This window comes from Malurus melanocephalus, unplaced genomic scaffold (assembly GCF_030028575.1).
Source record: "Malurus melanocephalus ecotype Western Australia unplaced genomic scaffold, MMel_1.1 scaffold_291, whole genome shotgun sequence".
In the NCBI taxonomy this organism is placed as follows: domain Eukaryota; kingdom Metazoa; phylum Chordata; class Aves; order Passeriformes; family Maluridae; genus Malurus; species Malurus melanocephalus.
In genome coordinates this window covers 816,597-822,944 of record NW_026623523.1, presented here as the reverse complement: position 1 = coordinate 822,944, position 6,348 = coordinate 816,597, and the positions used below count along the sequence as shown (strand labels likewise).

At 44.9% G+C, this 6,348-nt stretch overlaps 1 long non-coding RNA gene across 1 annotated transcript; it reads left to right on the top strand.

The window, feature by feature from the left end:
* The first annotated feature begins 397 nt into the window (after window positions 1-397).
* LOC130579759 (uncharacterized) lies at window positions 398-3,508 on the top strand. Its single transcript, XR_008966049.1, has 3 exons — window positions 398-555; window positions 736-825; window positions 1,087-3,508. It is a non-coding gene; the product is annotated as an uncharacterized LOC130579759 (long non-coding RNA).
* The last annotated feature ends 2,840 nt before the right edge of the window (window positions 3,509-6,348 follow it).

The following is a 6,348-nucleotide window of genomic DNA, read 5'->3' as shown; positions in this document are numbered from 1 at the left end:
ATTCACTACTGAAACTTCAAATTTTTGTTAACAAACCTGAGACTGAATCTTGAGGCTTCTTCACCATTTAAAGCCTCACCAATATTATTGCCCTTGCATCCCCCCACATTTGCACAACAGGAATATAAAATGGCTTGCCATGCAAATAACTGGATTTTTCCCCTACTTTTCCTTACATATCACACCGTATACAGAACCTCACAGACAAAGCTCTCTATGTGCTGCAGGGAAGGGGGCAAGATTTCCGACAACGTGATGGCTTCACTTGCTTTTGTAACAAGTTTTGCTGCTGCAAAGGGGAAGAGCGAGTTGTAAGCTCTGGCAGCAGACAGGACGAGATGAGCCATAGGGAGGAAATGAGTCACAGCCCCAGCGGGGCAAAGGGAGTTCCCCAGAGAAAAAGCAGCAAAAATCAAAGCCTGCTCTCCTCCTGGGGCACCCTGAAAAAGAGGAGATTCAAGCTGGGAGGAAGTGTACCCCTAGACAGGAGAGCCCACCACCATCACGGCACTGATGCTCTGAGCCATTTTGAGCACCTGAAAGGGCTGTTTTAGTGTAAGAGCTTACATTCCTCAGATTCTTTCCTTCTGCCACATCTTTCAGCATTTCTCAGTATGATAGGGATATGCTTAAGAACCACAAATATCATCAGAGTACCTGGGGAAAAAAAAAATAGCTGAACAATATAATTTAACCAAAGTAATGATGCTTAATTGATGTTGTTTTTATTCCCAGGAATGGGAGGAACCAGGGTACATCATGGACCTTTTCCGGAGGACTTGTGGCTGAAGAGACAGAAGCCTGTATACAGCAATATTAACCCAGGTATAAGTTACCTTGAAAGAACCAGCACTGGGGGGGNTGGTGAAATCTATTTGGTAAAGTCTCAAATTGTCTAACAGACATCTTCAGATCTTCAGCTGTGAAAGACAAGGGTATAAAATCTTTGGCTGTTTTACAAAGCCCTGGCCTACATGGTAAGGATGGGAGGAGGGAGGCAGGGCTGTCCCACAAACAGGCGGGAGACACCCCAACAGCACAAGCACAGTAGCGTCTAACTTGTCTAAAAAATGTCTCTCTGCCCAGAAATTCAGATCCGAGTGAGAATGAATCTTGAGAACCTTCCCGCACAGGATTTTTGGCAAGACAAACAAGAGAAACAAAGCGTACAAGCCCCGTCTTGTCAAYAGGTCTGTGGAGCGGAGCCCGGCTCGTCTGCAGCGTCAGGGTAGGGAAAGGAAAGTTTCAGCTCTAACAATCCAATTTGCCAGAGCCCGGGCACTGCTGCGGGTGAGTCACGCCTTGTGCATCTCATAAAGATCTGCTCTGTAAACACGGCGGAACGCAGGCAGCGAGGAGCAGCGGGGAACGGCAGGATTGCGGTCAGAGGGAGAGGAAAATCAGCGGCAGTCACGCACTCACCCCGTCCAAATCTGGGAACAGGGCACCCGTCCCCCAAGATAAACCACTGTCCAAGAAAAATACTGCTCCTCACCTCAGACCAMTGCCATAATTCCCCCAAGCCCTCCAGGGCTTTGGAATTCCCGTTCGCATTTTGCTGTATGGGCTGTATTTAATATTTCCCATCCCCAGAGGCGTCCTGGCTCCCCAGGGATTTTCCCTGCGGAATACGAAGCCAGTCTCTCGACTCCTGCTGTAAGCCCACATGGTTGGGCAGTACAAGCAGAGGATGTGGAGGAAAAGTCTGCGTCGGCATCGCCGCACAGATGCAGGCGAGGTGGCACACAACTCTTTGACTCTTTCTTCTTTACAAATTAGCAGCCCGATGACACACACTGGCAGCAGATTTGAGATTTAAAAGGATCGGGTATCTTCTGACAATAGTACAGAATGCTGGCAGAACTTTCTGGAATCCTATTTAAAAGGTTAACAGATATTGGTGTCCTGATTTATCCATTTTTTCCGGTTTTTCCCCTACACGGGGGAAGGGGATTATCGCATGTGCAAGTCTCTTAACCTGGCTCATGCCAAGTGCTGTTTCCACGCTTTACCGCTGAAGAAATAATGTTTTTTGGACTTKATCTGAAACTCACTGAGGGCAGTGGGAAGCCAATATTTGCAGAGGTTTGAAGTAGGTCCCTGGCAAGAACAAGTGACCACATTTCCTCCCGTTTCGACAAATTCTGAGTGATGGAGGAGGCACTTCCTGTTGCCTGGTGTAGTAGGTGGGCACTTGCACTCATACTGTGTTATTTGCAAAAATATAATCTATTTTCAGGGTCTTAACAGAAGGATGAGTTTATTTTCTCACTCAAGGCTATTATTTTTGCCACACTTAATAATTGCACATTAATTATTTAACTTTTTACTCCACCCTGAAGTGGAGTAATACTGCTACACTACGGCCTGGAGCCTCAGGAGAGAAGAGCAGGAGATATCTGTCATCAAGCTCACTGGGGTGAGTCACAGCAGAGCTGTGAGGGGAGAGCAGGCATGGGCCAAGGGTGTCATTCACTTCCCAGCACAGATGCTGGGGGTCCAGCTCCACTCCCCTGCCAGGGAGCTTTTGTGCTTCTCATCTGGAAGTAGCCTGAGAATTCAGACACAAGGCAGGGTTTCTTTCCTGGTGCCAGGGCAGAGCACAGCACTGCCATGAGCAGGGGTGGCCAGGCTGCTTCTGGCAGTACAAGCCTGGGCATGGTGCCTCTGTCATAGGCACTGCCATCACCAGTCACTACACACATTCATTTCCCCAAGCTGTTAGTCCTCTGCTGCTCTGTGGTGACTCGAAATACTCCGGATTTTGCAACGTTTTGGGGCTGCTGCACACAAAACCCAAGTTCCTCCAGAGCTGCCTGCCCACGTTTGTGACAGCCATAGTGTGTTTGYAGATGGAGTTCCTGTCACCTACACAGCACGGCGCAGGGCACTGGACACCCAYAGGTGGCATTAGGGTGGTCACTGCCCACAGGGAGCAGAGCATTGCCTCAGCTCACAGTGCTGTTTTCCTTTGAGAAACAGCACGTGGCTTTGCGTAAAAATGATAGATTTGTGGGTTTGTGATGTGCAAAAAGACTCTCCTCCTCTGTCACAGCTAATAATGAYTTGCACACGAGCCACATATAAATCGTGCTGCGTTGTTCTACCAAGTGCTTTCACCGCAAATCAAATTCTCTGCACCCCCATGCTCATGCTTGCTCCTGAACGTGTGCAGAACTGGGTTTTGCTGCAGTGCACGGCTACTCAGCCACACWCCTCAGGGCCAATGCAAAGCCAGCAGCTTAAAAGAGAAAGGAGAGATGACAACTTCTCCCAAGAGAAAGCCATGGTGCTGAGTGGAAGCTATCCGSGCTTTGGCTTCATTAACGCCATATGTCTGATTTCAGAGGAGCATGGGCAGGAAGGGRAGCTGCTGCAAGCAGGGATGTTCTTGAGCAGTGCATCACAGAGGCTTTCACCCAGCTGCACCAAGTGCTATGGCCCTCATACTCACTTATCCATGGTTTAGCTCAATGCCCCTTCAATTTGCTTGCCTGTTTAACGATGAAAACTGCTGCCTTCAAAGCAACACACAGCTGTAAAATACTTCCCGTGCTGCCCATGTTTCCCTTCCAAGCAATCCCAGCTCTTTGTTTTCACACATTTCTGAAAAGAGAAATACTTTACTGGGAAGCAGTGTCACAATTTCCCATAAAACATTCCTGTACCAGTCTGTCCTTGCTTCGGCTTCCTTTGTACTGTTTTGACAAGAAACTGAGCTTCTTAAGAGGCACCAGTGTGGTATTAACCTAAGAAAAGACTTGTGAAACTTAGTCTGTAGGGAGCCATGCCAACGATGGTGAAGAACTTAATCCATGCAACTGAGAAAACATCTGAAGAGGGAAGAAATGGCAGAGCAGTGTATGTAATGGACTCAGGGATGTAGACTGTAAGCAGATACAAGATTGTTAAYATTAATGCAGCTCTAAACATGTTAATGTCACTTTCAGATGAGGCCCTAGTTAACTAAGTTAAACACAGGATGAACCAGATGCTAASTAGGCTGCTAAATGCTCCGCATCCACCAACCCCCATCCAGCCAACCTGCATTTATGGAGTGGAGAGAGCCCAGCATTGTAATTTCCCTCCCTCTCAACAGGAATTTCTTGTTTGCCAGAGGTTTTGTTCTTTCCATACCATGTCACAAGTGCAGAAGGAAACACTATGGGAGTACTTTTGTAATTACTGACATCTTCTTTCCCAGACAGCTGCTGAAAGAATATGAGAAGAATCACAGATTCRCCAAATAATTTAGGTTGGGAAAGACCCTTGAGACCATCGAGTCCAACTCTTAATCCAGCACTGCCAAGACCAGCCATGTCCCGAAGTACCACATCTACATTTCTCTCAAATCCTGTCAGGGATGGTGACTCCACCCCTGCCCTGGATCACTCCCCAAACAAGGGATCAGAGAAGAATTTTCAAACCCTAGCAGGAAGCAAAAGAGCTCTTTTGCAGCCCTGGCAAAAGAGCATTTTGTGTTTTATAACAACCAGCAGTGGCCAATACTCTCCCAGAAGCATGGTCCTGAAAAGCCCCAAGGAACAGCTGCAAAAGTGACCATGTTTGTTTTGTATTAAAGGACCATGGTCAACGCGTGCTGCCTCTGTCACTGACAGCTACAGGTGATACCCATCTACAGGCTGATGGCCTGGATAACCCTTGCAAAGGCTGAATGGAGGCAGATGGATGAGGTTTTTTTTCCTCACATTCCTAGCCCTAGATGATCTCCAAGGTTTCTGTCAAAATTSTCTCTTATGCTAACATTTTGTCATGTGACTTCAGTGCAAATTTATTATACCTATCAGAGTTGTTTTGAGTTCTTCTTCAGTTAGTTAGTCTTTTATTCAACCTGTGAATCATGAGAACATTGGTTAGTAATGTAGTGCGTTACATCATATACTTGTACCAAACAATTGCAAGATATTTATGTATGAATATATATGCACACTATATATAAAATAGTTGAACAATAGTTTAATTTTGCTTTTGGATTTGTTATAAAYCATAGTTTAATCTATGGGCTTTTTCAACCTTGATTGCACTTAAATCTGTGCATGGGTAAGATAGGGAGGAAAAGAAACTACAAAACAAAACAGAAGCAGAGATGTGATGACATATAAAACCTTTTCTTCATCATCCTGGGATCAAAAGTCACCCACTGCATCTGCAAACCAAAGCAGACAATTTTTAACTTGCTTTACTGGATCCGTTTCACAAAACAGCAACTATATTTCGCAACCCCTCCTCTGGGAAGCCTCCCTTAATACCAAGAATCTCAGGATTAATTTCACCTGGAGAAGACTAGTGTCCTGAGGGGAGGATTATTCACCTTGATGATTAAGGATAAGTGCACTGTGGCACTGGAGGGAATGCTATCAGTCCCAAGCAAATCATTGTTTCTGTASCAAATGGAGATTAAGTGAGAGAATGTCCAACGAGTACACAGAATTTTTAATCTGCATGGATTTTATGATTRCAGATAAAAGCATTTTCCAAAAATCTGCTAGTTGACAAGGTAAGCTGTACTTAAAAGCTATGTGTTTTATTTTGTTAGCATGGATTCCTATTGACTTTGAAACCCTTAGAGTATAAGGAGTTTAAAGCATATTCCTAAATACACAAGGCTTTTCTGTCTCACCAGTCACAGAGCTCACCSATCTGCAATTTCTGCCTATAGAGTACTCTAACCCTACAGTTTAAGAATCCAAGAAAAATGGTATTGTAATTCTCATATGTATAAATCTTTGTACAAATCAAGCTTATAAAAAGCAATGGGACATAGGTCATATATTTTTCTGTAATTTCATAATTTAGTTTACACCTGAGAGAATGCATCTCATCTTGGGAAAGTTCTTTTCGGATAAAACCAGCAGACAGACGTGAGCTACAGGCTGGCCACTCCTGCATAGCTGCAATGTTTGAGATTCACTGGGGCAACGCCTCATTCATCGTGCTGCTCTTCCTTTTGGACTCACTTTGGGGTCATAACCTCGCCTGCGCCTGTACCCAGTCCAGAAAAATGCCTGTGGTTTGCTAAAAGCAAATATTACATTTGTTTAATTTATAATGTGGGCCTCAAGTTAGCTACCTTGAATTTCTGCTGACTCCAAGAACTGACAGCAGCGCCATTTGGCTTCCCTAGCAGAAGTTGCATAGAGAAGAAAGGACCAAATGCATGGGGAACAGAGTTCTAGATGATGAAGGCTAAAAGTTTGGGGGTTTTTTCCCTCAGGTTTGTATGTGATACATTGTACCAAATTTAGGGATTTGCCACATTTCAATGTAATGAAAGAGAAAATTCAGRTAAATAAAAATTTTCAGGCATATCACCCAAATATGTCTCCA